Source organism: Notamacropus eugenii, chromosome X (genome assembly GCF_028372415.1).
Source record: "Notamacropus eugenii isolate mMacEug1 chromosome X, mMacEug1.pri_v2, whole genome shotgun sequence".
NCBI lineage: Eukaryota > Metazoa > Chordata > Mammalia > Diprotodontia > Macropodidae > Notamacropus > Notamacropus eugenii.
Window position 1 is genome coordinate 29288746 of NC_092879.1, and position 11975 is coordinate 29300720.

General features: G+C 38.2%; 1 long non-coding RNA gene across 1 annotated transcript in view; it reads left to right on the top strand.

Annotated features, from left to right (window-relative positions):
• The window catches only part of LOC140515343 (uncharacterized), a 69081-nt gene extending 58376 nt beyond the window's left edge, over window positions 1–10705 (top strand). Inside the window, exon 8 of the long non-coding RNA XR_011970983.1 lies at window positions 10243–10705. This is a non-coding gene — a long non-coding RNA (uncharacterized lncRNA). The remainder of the gene's footprint in view (window positions 1–10242) is intronic.
• Window positions 10706–11975: the final 1270 nt, after the last annotated feature.

The window sequence follows — 11975 nt, forward strand, 5'->3', positions numbered from 1 at the left end:
CACAGAGAGAAGTAATAATCAGTAGAGGCATGACTTTAGATCCAGCCCTCTTTCCATTGTAACATGATCATATAACATAATATGATATAATATGTAACATGTTCACATAAAATAAGAAGTGATATAATTATAATATGTAACATGATCATGTAACATGATGTGATGATGAGGCCTGGGAAACATATAACTGCTTAAGGATTTATGTGTTCTCTAAGTCCTATCATCATATTATATCCTAACTATGTTTTGATGACTAGATGGTAAATGTGTACAAGAAGGTAGGGAAGAAGTATAGTATAGTAGAAAGAAAACTGAATGGAAACCAAGAGCCCTTGGTTCTGCCACTAACAAGCTATGCAACCTTGGTCAAGCTACTTTTCCTCTCTGGGCTTCAGTTTCCTCTATAAAATTAGGGATCCCAGGGGTAGCAGTCATGATCTCAGATAAAGCCAAAGCAAAAATACACATAATTAAAAGAGATAAACAGAGAAACTATATTTTACTGAACGGTGCCATAGACAATGAACTAATATCAATGCTAAACATATGTACCAAATGGCATAACATCTCAAGGAAAATTGAATTAGTTATAAGGAGAAATAGACAGTAAAATTATAACACTGGAGGACCTTAGTTTATCCCTCAGAGACTTAGATACATCTAACCAAAAATGAACAACAACAAAACAGTTAAGAACTTGATAGAATTTTAGGAAAGCTAAATTGGTAACCCTCTGGAAGATAGTGAATGGGAATAGGAGTAGACCTATTTCTCAACTTTGCATGTAACCTTCACAAAAATTGACCATTTATTAGGACATAAAAATCTCACAAACAAATGCAGAAAAGCAAATATAGAAATGCATCTTTTACCAAGCTTAGTGCAATAAATTCAACAAAGAGCCTATGAAACAAACATTAAAAGTTAATTGACTACTAAATAACTCTAAAGAATGGATTGGTCAATAAACAAATCATAGATTTCTCTTGTTCTATTTGTTTAATTTCATTGAAGACAATGATAACAACAAGACAATATACCAAAATTTTGGGGATGCAGCCAAAACAGTGCTGAGAGGAATTTTTATATATCTAACTGTTTTTATCAATAAAGAGAGAAAGAGCTGATCTAGGATTTGGCACGCAACTAAAAAAACCTAGAAAACCAACAAATTAAAACCCTTAATTAAATACCAAAATAGAAATCCTGAAAATCAAAACAGAGATTAACACAAGTGAGGGTTTTTAAAAAACAGCAATATTGAACCAATAAAACTGCATTTCTTGGGGGAAAAACAATAAAATCAACAAGTCATTAACTAACTTGACTTAAAAATAAAGAAGAAAAAAACAAATTAACAATATCAAAAATGAAAAAGGTGGGTTCACACAACAAAGAAGAAATAAAAGCAATTATTAAAAGTTATTTCACTTAACCATATGCCAAAAAATGATAATCTAAATGAAATGGATGCATATTTATAAAACTATAATAATTTCTTAGATTAACAAACTTAGAAATCAAATACTTAGCCCCATCTTAGAAAAAGAAATCAAACAAATCATAAATGATGTCTCAAAGGGGAAAAACCCAAGACCAGATAGATTTATAAGCAAATTCTACCAAACATTTAAAAAAATCCTAATACCATATAAGCTATTTGAAAAAACAGGAAAAGGAGTCCTACCGGATTTCCTCTATGACACAAACATGGCCCTGATACTAAGTCAGGGAGAATCAAACCAGAGGAAGAAGACTATAGACCAATATCCTTAATGGATATTGATGCAAATTGTTTTAAATAAAATGTCAGTAAGGAGACTATAGTAATATGTCACAAAGACCAAACATTATGACCATGCTAGATTTATACCAGAAATGTGGGGCTAGTTCAGTATCAGGAAAACCATACATATAAATGACCCTATTAATAATAAAAACTAAAAAAATCATATTATTATTTCAATAGATGTAGAAAAAGCTTTTGACAAAATACAATACCCATTCCTGGTTTTTTTTTTTTTAAAACATTTGCCAGGACAGGAATAAATTGAATTTTCCTTAAAATGATAAGTAATATCCATCTAAAACCAAGAGCCAACATTATCAGCACTGAGGATAAGTTAATTTCCTTTCTAGTAAGATCAAGGGAAAGTAAGGATACTCATCAGCATCACTATTCAATATTGCACTGTAGCAATAAAACAAGCAAAGGAAATTGGAGGAATAAACATAGACAATGAGGAAACAAAATGATCACTTTTTGTAGATGGTATAATATTTACTTAGATAACCCTAAAGAGTCAACTAGAAAACTAAGTGGCATAATTATTAACTTCAACAAAGTTGCAAGCTATAAAATGAACTGACAAAAATTATCAGCATTTCTGTATATTACCAGCAAAATCCTGCAAGAAGAAATAGCAAGAGAAATTTCTTTTAAAATAACTACAGGGCATATAAAATACCTGCCAAGACACACACAAGAACTTTATTGAACAAAATGCTTTTTACAAAAAAAGAGACAGATCTAAATAATTGGAAAAATATTAATTGCTCATGGATAAGTTGAGGTAATATAATAAAAGTGACTACTGAAATTAGTTTACTTATCCAGTGTCATACTATTCAAGCTATAAAAGATTAAAAAAAAAATTAAAATTAAAAAGTTTTTGCACAAATAAAACCAATACAGTTAAAATTAGAAGAGAAGCAGAAATATCAATATCAGATCTCAAAATATACTACCAAGCATACTCAATTAAAAAAGAGAGAGAAAAGGAAAATTATGTTCCTTCGTCTCCTTTGTTGGATCTTCATCCAGGTCATACCTCCTTACTGTGGGTATCTATCCCACAGGGCTCTGTTCTGGGTTCTCTTCACTTCTCCCTATATATCACTTCATTTGTTGATCTCATCAGCTCCCATGGATTTAATTATCATTGATGATTCTCAATTATACGTTGATGATTCTCACATCTACTTACTGAGCCCTAACCTCTCTGCTGACCTCAAGTCTCACATCTCAAAAATGTCTATTAGACATCCTGAATTAGATGTCCTGTAGACATTTTAAACTCCAAATGTCCAAAAGTGAAATTAAAAAAAAAAAATGCCAAGCCTAGAGGCCTGTATTGGGCTACCCGAGTCGTTCTTACCTCACCTCCCGAGGTCTTCGGCTGGCCACGCCGGATGCACGTATGAGAGAAAGGACGTTCCAGAGTCAAACAGGGGTTGAGCTTTATTACAGGGTTTCGGTTACAAGTGCAGGGGGATCTTCTTTCTTAGGAGGAAGAGGGGGAGATTTCCTAAGGAGGCTAAGCTTAAGGGATTGGAAGTAGAAGTACAAGCGGGGAGAGAGGGGGAGGGGAGAGAGAAAAGAAAAGAAGCGGAGCCCTACTTTTCTCTTTGGCTCCACACGTGCTAAGAGAGCTTTTAGGCTTCCTCAATCCTACTTAATCTTCAGCCACACAGTTTGCATCTCAATACCGTGCTGTTAGGTAACTAGGTGTGCTCCAATCCGGGACGACCTCGAGGGCAGGGAGACTCCACCCATCAGGTATCTCCGGGGGAGAGGCGGAAATACCCGAGCTAGCCGAGCTAGCTCGGTCTGACCTTCTCGAACCCCCGCTGTTCATGGAGGGCCTCGTAAGACTCTAAGATTTAGAAGTCCCACTTTTACCTGCCCGAGACTGTCCACACGGAATTGAGCTTCCAGTCCCAACAAAAAAACCTTCCTAATTTCCCCATATTCATTGATCAACTGAGTGACTGACTGATCCACATTAACAGATTAATTCCTAGGTACAAACAAGACTTCCTTTGGAAATATCTTTTCCTAGAAATTCCTAGCTACTTAGGGGATGGGGTGGGGTAGGGATGAATAGTCTTGCTCATTCAGGGGCAACAGTAGAGTTCTAGCTGTGACACATTACCAGCAAACTGGTAATGCAGTAAAATTGTCCTTTGAAAGAAAGATGTGGTACTTGGAATGTGAGCTATTAGTGCTTCTGACATTTACAGGGAAACAGAGAGCCCTGATCTAGTAGGAATTCAGAAGGCCTACATACTAGCTATGTGAATCCGGACAAGTCATTTCCCCTCACTGAGCCTCAATTTCCCTCCCCAAATTTAGAATAGATGGTCTTAAAAGCACCTTTCAGCTCTGACATTTTGTATTTCTGTGATTAATAGGCAAGTGAAATGTTCCACTCTGGATGGCAGCCTCAGAAATTACTCTCAGCTAAGTTTGAGCTACAAACCAATTTGAACTAATACCACCTTTTGAAATGGACCCGAAAAGTCAGAGAGCCAGTGTTTGGTGCAAATTGGAAATGTGATCCCATAAGCTCTTTGATGTAGAAATGAGACTGACATTCAAGAAACTTCCCTTTCAGGTTTCCAAGTCACATAATATCTTTAAGACTCAGCTTTCCTAGTTGTAAAAGCACCAAAGAGAGAAATAGTTATCCTCTTTCCTCCTACAATGGGTGGAGAATCATTTAGAGTTATATTTTTTGTTTTTCAGTCATATCTGGCTCTTTGTGACCCCATTTGGGGTTTTCTTGGAAAGAAATTGGCAGAGATTCTGGAGTGGTTTGCAATTTCCTTCTCTAGCTCTTTTTACAGATGAGGAAACTGAGACCAACAGGGTGAAATGCCTTGCCCAGGATCACAGCTAGGAAATGTCTGAGGTAAAATTTGAACTCAGGAAGAGGAGCCTCTTGACTCCAGGCCCAGTGCTCTATCCACTGCAGTGCTACCTATTACTGTGGAAGGCAACACCATCCTCCCTGTTCCCTAGGCTCAAAACCTAGGTGTTATCTTGAACTCCTCACTCTCTCCCAGCCCCTGTATCCAAGTTCTTGTCAAGGTCTGTCAATTTTACCTTTGCAGAATCTTGAATCTAAACCCTTCTACCCTCTGACACTGCCCCCACCCTGGTACAGGTGCTCATTACTTCCCACCTGAACCATTCTAATAGCTGCTGGTGGGACTGCCTGCCACAAGGCTCCCCACACTCCAATCTATCCTCCAGCTCCAAAGTGATTTCCCTAAAGCACAGGTCTGATCGTGTCATCCATCCCTATACTCAGTAAACTCTAGTAGTTCCCTATTGCCTCTAGGAGCAAATACAAAATCCTCAGTTTGGTATCCAACCTTCTTAACCTAGCCTTACTTTTCCAATCTTCTTGCACCTTATTCTTCAATGCATTGGCATTGTCCTCCTCGTAGTTCCTCAAATAAGGCACTGAATCTCTTGGCTCCAGATAAATTGTTTTTTGGCTGTCCTCCATTCCTGGGATGCTCTTCCTCCTCCTCTCTACCTCCTGGCTTCCCTGGCTTCCTTTAAACCCCAACTAAAATCTCATCTACAGGAAATGTTTCTTAGCCCCCTGAATTCTAGTGTCTTCCCTCTTTTAATTAATCCCTATTTTTCCTGTATATACCCTGTTTGTGCATGTATTTACTTTTTGTATCTGCTCATTAGATTGTGAGCTCCTTGAAGGAAGGGACTGCCTTTTGCTTCTTTTTGTATCTCCAGTGCTCAGCACACAGTAGGTACATAATGGATGTTTATTGACTGACACTTGGTAAGCACCTAGGTAAACATTAGATCCTGCAGTGTAATGACACTAAGGACACCCAGTTTTGAGAACCTGTGCAGCAATGGAATTTGTAGGAGCTAGTGTCAAGGGTACCCAGATCCAAGTGACTTAAAAAGAATGGCTGAAAAACCAAAAGGCCAAGGGAGAAAGTCTAAGTGAAACCCTAGCTCACAAACACATAAACCAGCAGAGAGTTTTATAAAGACCAAAGGAAAAATGAGTAACATCTCAAGTCAAAATAATATGAACAATATTGTTGTTCTGTTACTTCAGTTGTGTCGGACATTTCGTGACCCCATTTGCGGTTTTCTTAGCAAAGATACTGGAGTTGTCTGTCATTTCCTTCTCCAGCTCATTTGACAGATGAGGAAACTGAGGCAAACAAGGTAAAGTGACTTGCCAAGGATCACACAGCTAATGAATGTCAGGCCAGATGTGAACTCAGGAAGATGAAGTTTCCTGACTGCAGTCTCTGTGCTTTATCCACTGTAGCACCACTTAGCTGTTCAATATGAACAATTTTATACCATGAAGGAAAATGAACCATGTTTCCTGAATCAAAAAGACAATTCTACAAACTACCTAGAAATCAATAAATTCCAGAATGGTTGCAAAGAGAAACAAAACTGTTACAAGAAAATATTAGGAAAGAATTAGGTTAGAAATTAGAGCTTCCAATGAGAATTGGGGGAAAATAATACAATAGTAAACATTTACCAAGCACCCACAATGTGCCAGGCATTGTGCTAAATGCTAGGGATGCAAAATAGAAAAAGGAAGACAGTCCCTGCCCTCAAATAGCTTACAATCTATTGGGGAAAGACAACTCACAAAAAGGCTACAAATCTAGGTGGAGTGGGAAAAGGTATCTGGCTTGGGGGCATGATGACAATGGAGTTGAATCTCACTGCTGGGAGATGAAGAGTTGGTTCAATTTCATAATTTACAATGTCAATAGCAAGCAACAGATTTTGAGAACATGGCAGAAAGGTCTTCAAGTATGAAGGAACACTAATTAGAATAACCCAGGATTGTTCTATAGTCAGGAGAAATCATGGAAGAAAATGAAATATAGTACATTCCTAAAAGCAAAGCAACTGAAGATGTCACCCCAAATATTATAAACTTCAAAGCTGCATCTATTCATCAATTTAAAAGGATGAACTTTCAATGAAAGAGACATTTGAGGAGAGAGAGAGAGAGAGAGAGAGAGAGAGAGAGAGAGAGAGAGAGAGATGAGAGAGACAAAGGGAGAGACAGAGCAAGAAAGAGAGGGAGCGAGGTGAGCAGAATATTCCATTTTCAAACAAATACCTCAAGCAATGGAAACATAAGAAAAGGAATTAAGTATATAATGATCAAGAAAATGTTAAGTAGTGAAATCATTTTTTTTTTCATATTTGTAGGGTCTTTTCTTTACAAAACCTGTAATTTGATCAGTTTGTGAGGTTTCTGCTGATCAGCTTCTCTACCAATGCAATTTGACTCTCAAATGAGCTTTCTGTCCTCTATGCAATGTTAGTGTTTGGTTTTTTTGTTTATAGGTTATTATTTTTTAATATATAATTTATTTTTCAGTTCTCAAAATTCACTTCCACAAGAATTTGAATTGAAAATTTTCTCACCATCACTCTCCAGCCCCACCCCAGGACATCATGCACCCCATCCACCCCTTCCTCCAGTCTGTCCTCCCTTCTGTTACCCACTCTTCTTCCATCCCCCTTCCCCTCTCTTTTCCTCTAGGGTAAATAGATTTCTATACTCCATTGCCTGTATAGCTTAATTTTCAGTTGCATGCTAAAACAATTTTTAACATTCATTCTTAAAGCTTTGAGTTCCATATTCTCTCCCTCACTCCTTCCTTCCCTCTGTGCCCTCATTGAGAAAACAAACAATTCAATATAGATCAAACATGTGTAACAACGCAAAGCACTTCTATAATAGTTATATTGTAAAATACTATGTTTCCCTCTGTCCTATCCTGCCCTTTATTTATTCCATTCTCTCCCTTGACCTGTCCTCCCACAATAGTGTTTGCTTCTCATTATCCCTTCCTCCAATTTGCTGTCCCTTCCATTATCTTCCCTCTCCTATCCCCTTCCCCCTTGCCTTGCTGCAGGGTAAAATAGATTTCCATATCCAATTGAGTGTGTGCTATTCCCTCCTTAAGCCAAGTCCCATGAGAGTAAGGCTCAATTATCTCCTTTCATCTCCCCCCTCTTCCCCTCCATTGTAAAAGGTCTTTCTTCCCTCTTTTATGTGAGATGATTAGCTACATTCTGCCTCTCCCTTTCTCTTACTCCTAGTACATTCTATTCTACAGTAAATTTTATTTTTTCAGGTACTCTCCATTCATATTCAGCTCACCCTATGCCCTCTGTCTAGGTGTTATATCTATCTCTCTATCTATCTATAGATAGATGTATACACCCATGTATATATACATATCTACACATATATAATATACACATACATAGATACATACCCATAAACACCTACATGTATATATGAAAGATATATTATAAATATATTCAAATATATATATGAAGGTGTGTGTGTGTGTGTGTGTGTGTGTGTGTGTGTGTGTATATATACATACATATATATATATACATATACATATATATATATATATATATATATGTATATATATATATATATATATATATATATATATATATATATATATATATATATATATATATACATACATTCCCTCTAACTACCCTAATACTGAAAAAGGTCTCACGAGTTACAAATAACATCTTTCCATGTAGGAATGTAAACAGTTCAACTTTAATGAGTTCCTTAAGACTTCTCTTGATTCTTGTATTTGAAAGTCAAATTTTCTATTCAGCTGTGGTCTTTTCAATAAGAATGCTTGGAAGTCTTCTATTTCATTGAAATTCCATTTTTTCCCCTGGAGTATTATACTCAGTTTTGCTGGGTAGGTGATTCTTGGTTTTAATCCTATTTTCTTTGACCTCTGAAATATCATATTCCAAAGTCTTCAATTCCTTAGTGTAGAAGCTGCTAAATCTCTGTGTTATCCTGTTTGTATTTCCACAATACTTGAATTGTTTCTTTCTGGCTGCTTGTAATATTTTCTCCTTGATCTGGGAGCTCTGGAATTTGGCTACAATATTCCTAGGAATTTTCCTTTTGGGATCTCTTTCAGGAGATGATCGGTGAATTCTTTCCATTTCTATTTTACCCTCTATTTCTAGAATATTAGGACAGTTTTCCTTGATAATTTCTTGGAAGATGATGCCTAGGCTCTTTTTTGATCATGGTTTTCAGGTAAACCAATAATTTTTAAATTATCTCTCTTGGATCTGTTTTTCAGGTCAGTTGTTTTTCCAATGAGATATTTCACATTGTCTTCTATTTTTTTCATTCTTTTGGTTTTTTTATAATCTCTTGGTTTCTTATAAAGTCATTAGCTTCCATCTGCTCTATTCTAATATTTAAAGAACTATTTTATTCAGTGAGCTCTTGAACCTCCAGCTCCACGATGCCAGTGTTCCTTCTCACCCCAGCACTGCCGCTCAGGACTGCTACCCAGATCATCAGCTAGATGCCCCCAGAGTCTTTATGCCAAGGGCTCCAAAAGTGGATGCTGCTGCTGCCCTTGAGCCAGGGCTGGGGCCAGACTGTGCTCCCCTCTCACCCAAGTGAAAGAGCTTTTTGACTGACTTTTGAAGCAGTCTTTGAAGTTTGTGGGTTGAGAAATCTGGAAACCTCAGCTGCTACCCATGATTCCCCACCCTGAAGCCTGCTCCAGTCCTATCTGTGAAGCATGGCCCAGGCTGGGCTGCTCTGCACTCCGAATCCAGTGCCATAGACCGTTCCTGTCAGCCTTCGAGGCTGTCTTGGGTTGAAAATCTGTTTCACTCTGTCATTTTGTGATTTCTGCTGCTCTAGAATTTGTTTAGAGTCCTTTTTACAGGTATTTTATGGGATATGGGGGGAAAGCTAGAGCAGGTCAATCCTTCTACTCTGCCACCTTGGCTCTGCCCTGCTATAGCTTATTATTTTTAAAGCAAATAAACTATGGTCAAAGAAAGGACAGAGTGGTGTCATGATGGCACAGAAAGGACCTACAAGAGGGAAGATTTGAGGGAGGGGTATAAAGGGTCAGGAAAAGAGAGGGTAAAAGAGTGGAATGAACACTGGGTAGGGGAAATATACACAGATAAGTCCATTAAAAATTGCCTAGGGGGGATGGTCAATAAGGAGTTGGACCTTAGAGCATGCTTAGATTTTTCCTTCTTGGATTTTATGGGGCATGAGTTAAATACTCTTTGCCTGTTGCCGTTTTAATACATGGATCTTTGGAAGCCATTTTTATCTATGAAGACTCCCAGTTAGTGCTTTGGGATGACAAAAAGTCTTCTGATTGGCTGAGGGACAAATGAACTGATGACTCAGTAAAGGCTGAGGTAGTGGTGAAAGGTGAAAAAAAGAGGCCAAAATTTGAGTGGATGGCCTCTTGGTTTTGTTTCTAGGGGAGAGCTGCTATGAGCTGCAATGTTAGGAAAGAGCAGCAGCAGCAGCAAGCTCCATTCTCTCTATCTAGTCTCTTGTGAGTGTTTATTACCTGTTTCTTTTGGTCTATTCTTTCCTGATTTAGGTGAATGAATATGTGGAGATGACCCTGTGAACTTCAAAAGCCCAGAGGAACCATCAGATTTCCCCTCAGTCAGTAGCAGAGACTCCTGGATCCAGCAGCAGAAACCACATGGCCCAGCCAGCATCAGGTGGACCCAGAAGCTAAGACCCCATTGGAAGGAACCAGCCTTGTGGAGCAAGAGGGCAACGCATCCATTATGATGCCCCAGCCTGACACGAGCTTAGTGAGGACTCGATGAAGAAAGAAAAGACTCCTAGGGTCAACCACTAGAAGGTTCTCTTTGGCCCCACATGTTGCCTACATGTGTACTCACTACATTAGAATCAACTACTGTAAGACTGAATCCACTCTCTCCAGAGCCATTGTATATGCAAGGGGAGAATGGACTTCCTATTTGGGACATGTATTTATACTCTCTATCCTCTGTATACTTTCTTAATAAATATCCCTTTGTAAAAGCTAATTGATGTCAGCTGATACACATGCACATATATGCATACATGTGTAAATACATACACATACATGCATGCATACACACATATACATATATATGTTTGTGACTGCACCAGATAGGGGCTCATGAACAATTAGAAAGAAGGAAGGAAGGAAAGAAGGAAGGAAGGAAGAAAGTACTTAATAAGTGCTTACTGTGTACCAGGCACTATGCTAAGTGCAAAGCAAATACTATCTCATTTCATCCTTACAAGAACCCTTCAACCTTTCCAGTCTTCTTACAACTTATTCTTCAATCCAGTGACACTGTCCTCCTTACTATTCCTCAAGTAAGATGTTCCATCTCTTGGATCTGGGTATTTTCTTTCACTCTCCAAATCATCCAAATGTCCAAAAATGCTATTATAATCCCTGTTTTACAAATGAGTAAGCTGAGGCAGGCAGAAGTTAAGTGACTTGTCTAGGATCACACAGCTAGTAAGTGTCTGAGGCTGGATTTGAACCAGTTTTCCTGATACCAGGTGAAACGCTGGACTATTACAGTACCACCTAGCTGTCTTAATCCTCTGGGTTTCCTTAGAATCTTGAGGGAAGCTGTTGCCACCTGACTATTGTCTAACACCCTGTGGGAATTCAACATATCAGCGCAAGTGTGGGTCAACATATATAAAGTAAATACTGAATAATTGGTGTGTGTGTGTGTGTGTGTGTGTGTGTGTGTGTGTATGTGTGTGTGTGTGTGTAGGGAAAGAGGAAGGGCATGTACATTAGCACAATGGGGAGATATGTCTTATTTGTCTTATGCTGGATATGGCCCTGGAGCTGAACCTTTCAGGGAGCTAGGCACTCCAAGAGGCAGAAGTGAGTAGGATAACATTCCAGATGATGGAGACAACCTGGGGAAAGACAGAGAGTGTGTGAAGGGGAAAATTAAGAAGATGGCCTGCAAAGAGTTTGGATCAGAACTGTGGAGGGTTTTAACATCAGTACCTAATCAATAGACCCTTGATGATAAGCAGAAGAGTTTGTATTTTATCCTCGAAACAAAAGGGAGCTACTGACACTTCTTGAGGAGTGATAAGATCTATGCTTTAGAAATGTCGATTTGGCAGCTGAATATAACAAGAAGGACCAAAAGGTCAAGGACCAGAAGGGAAATAATGGGAAAAAGTTGAAATGAGAAAGGATTAAGGTTATCACATGTCAAACTCTATTACAAACTAGTAGTCATTAAAACTATTTGACACTTGTTGAAAAGTGGAAAGCAGAGCAGTGGAATA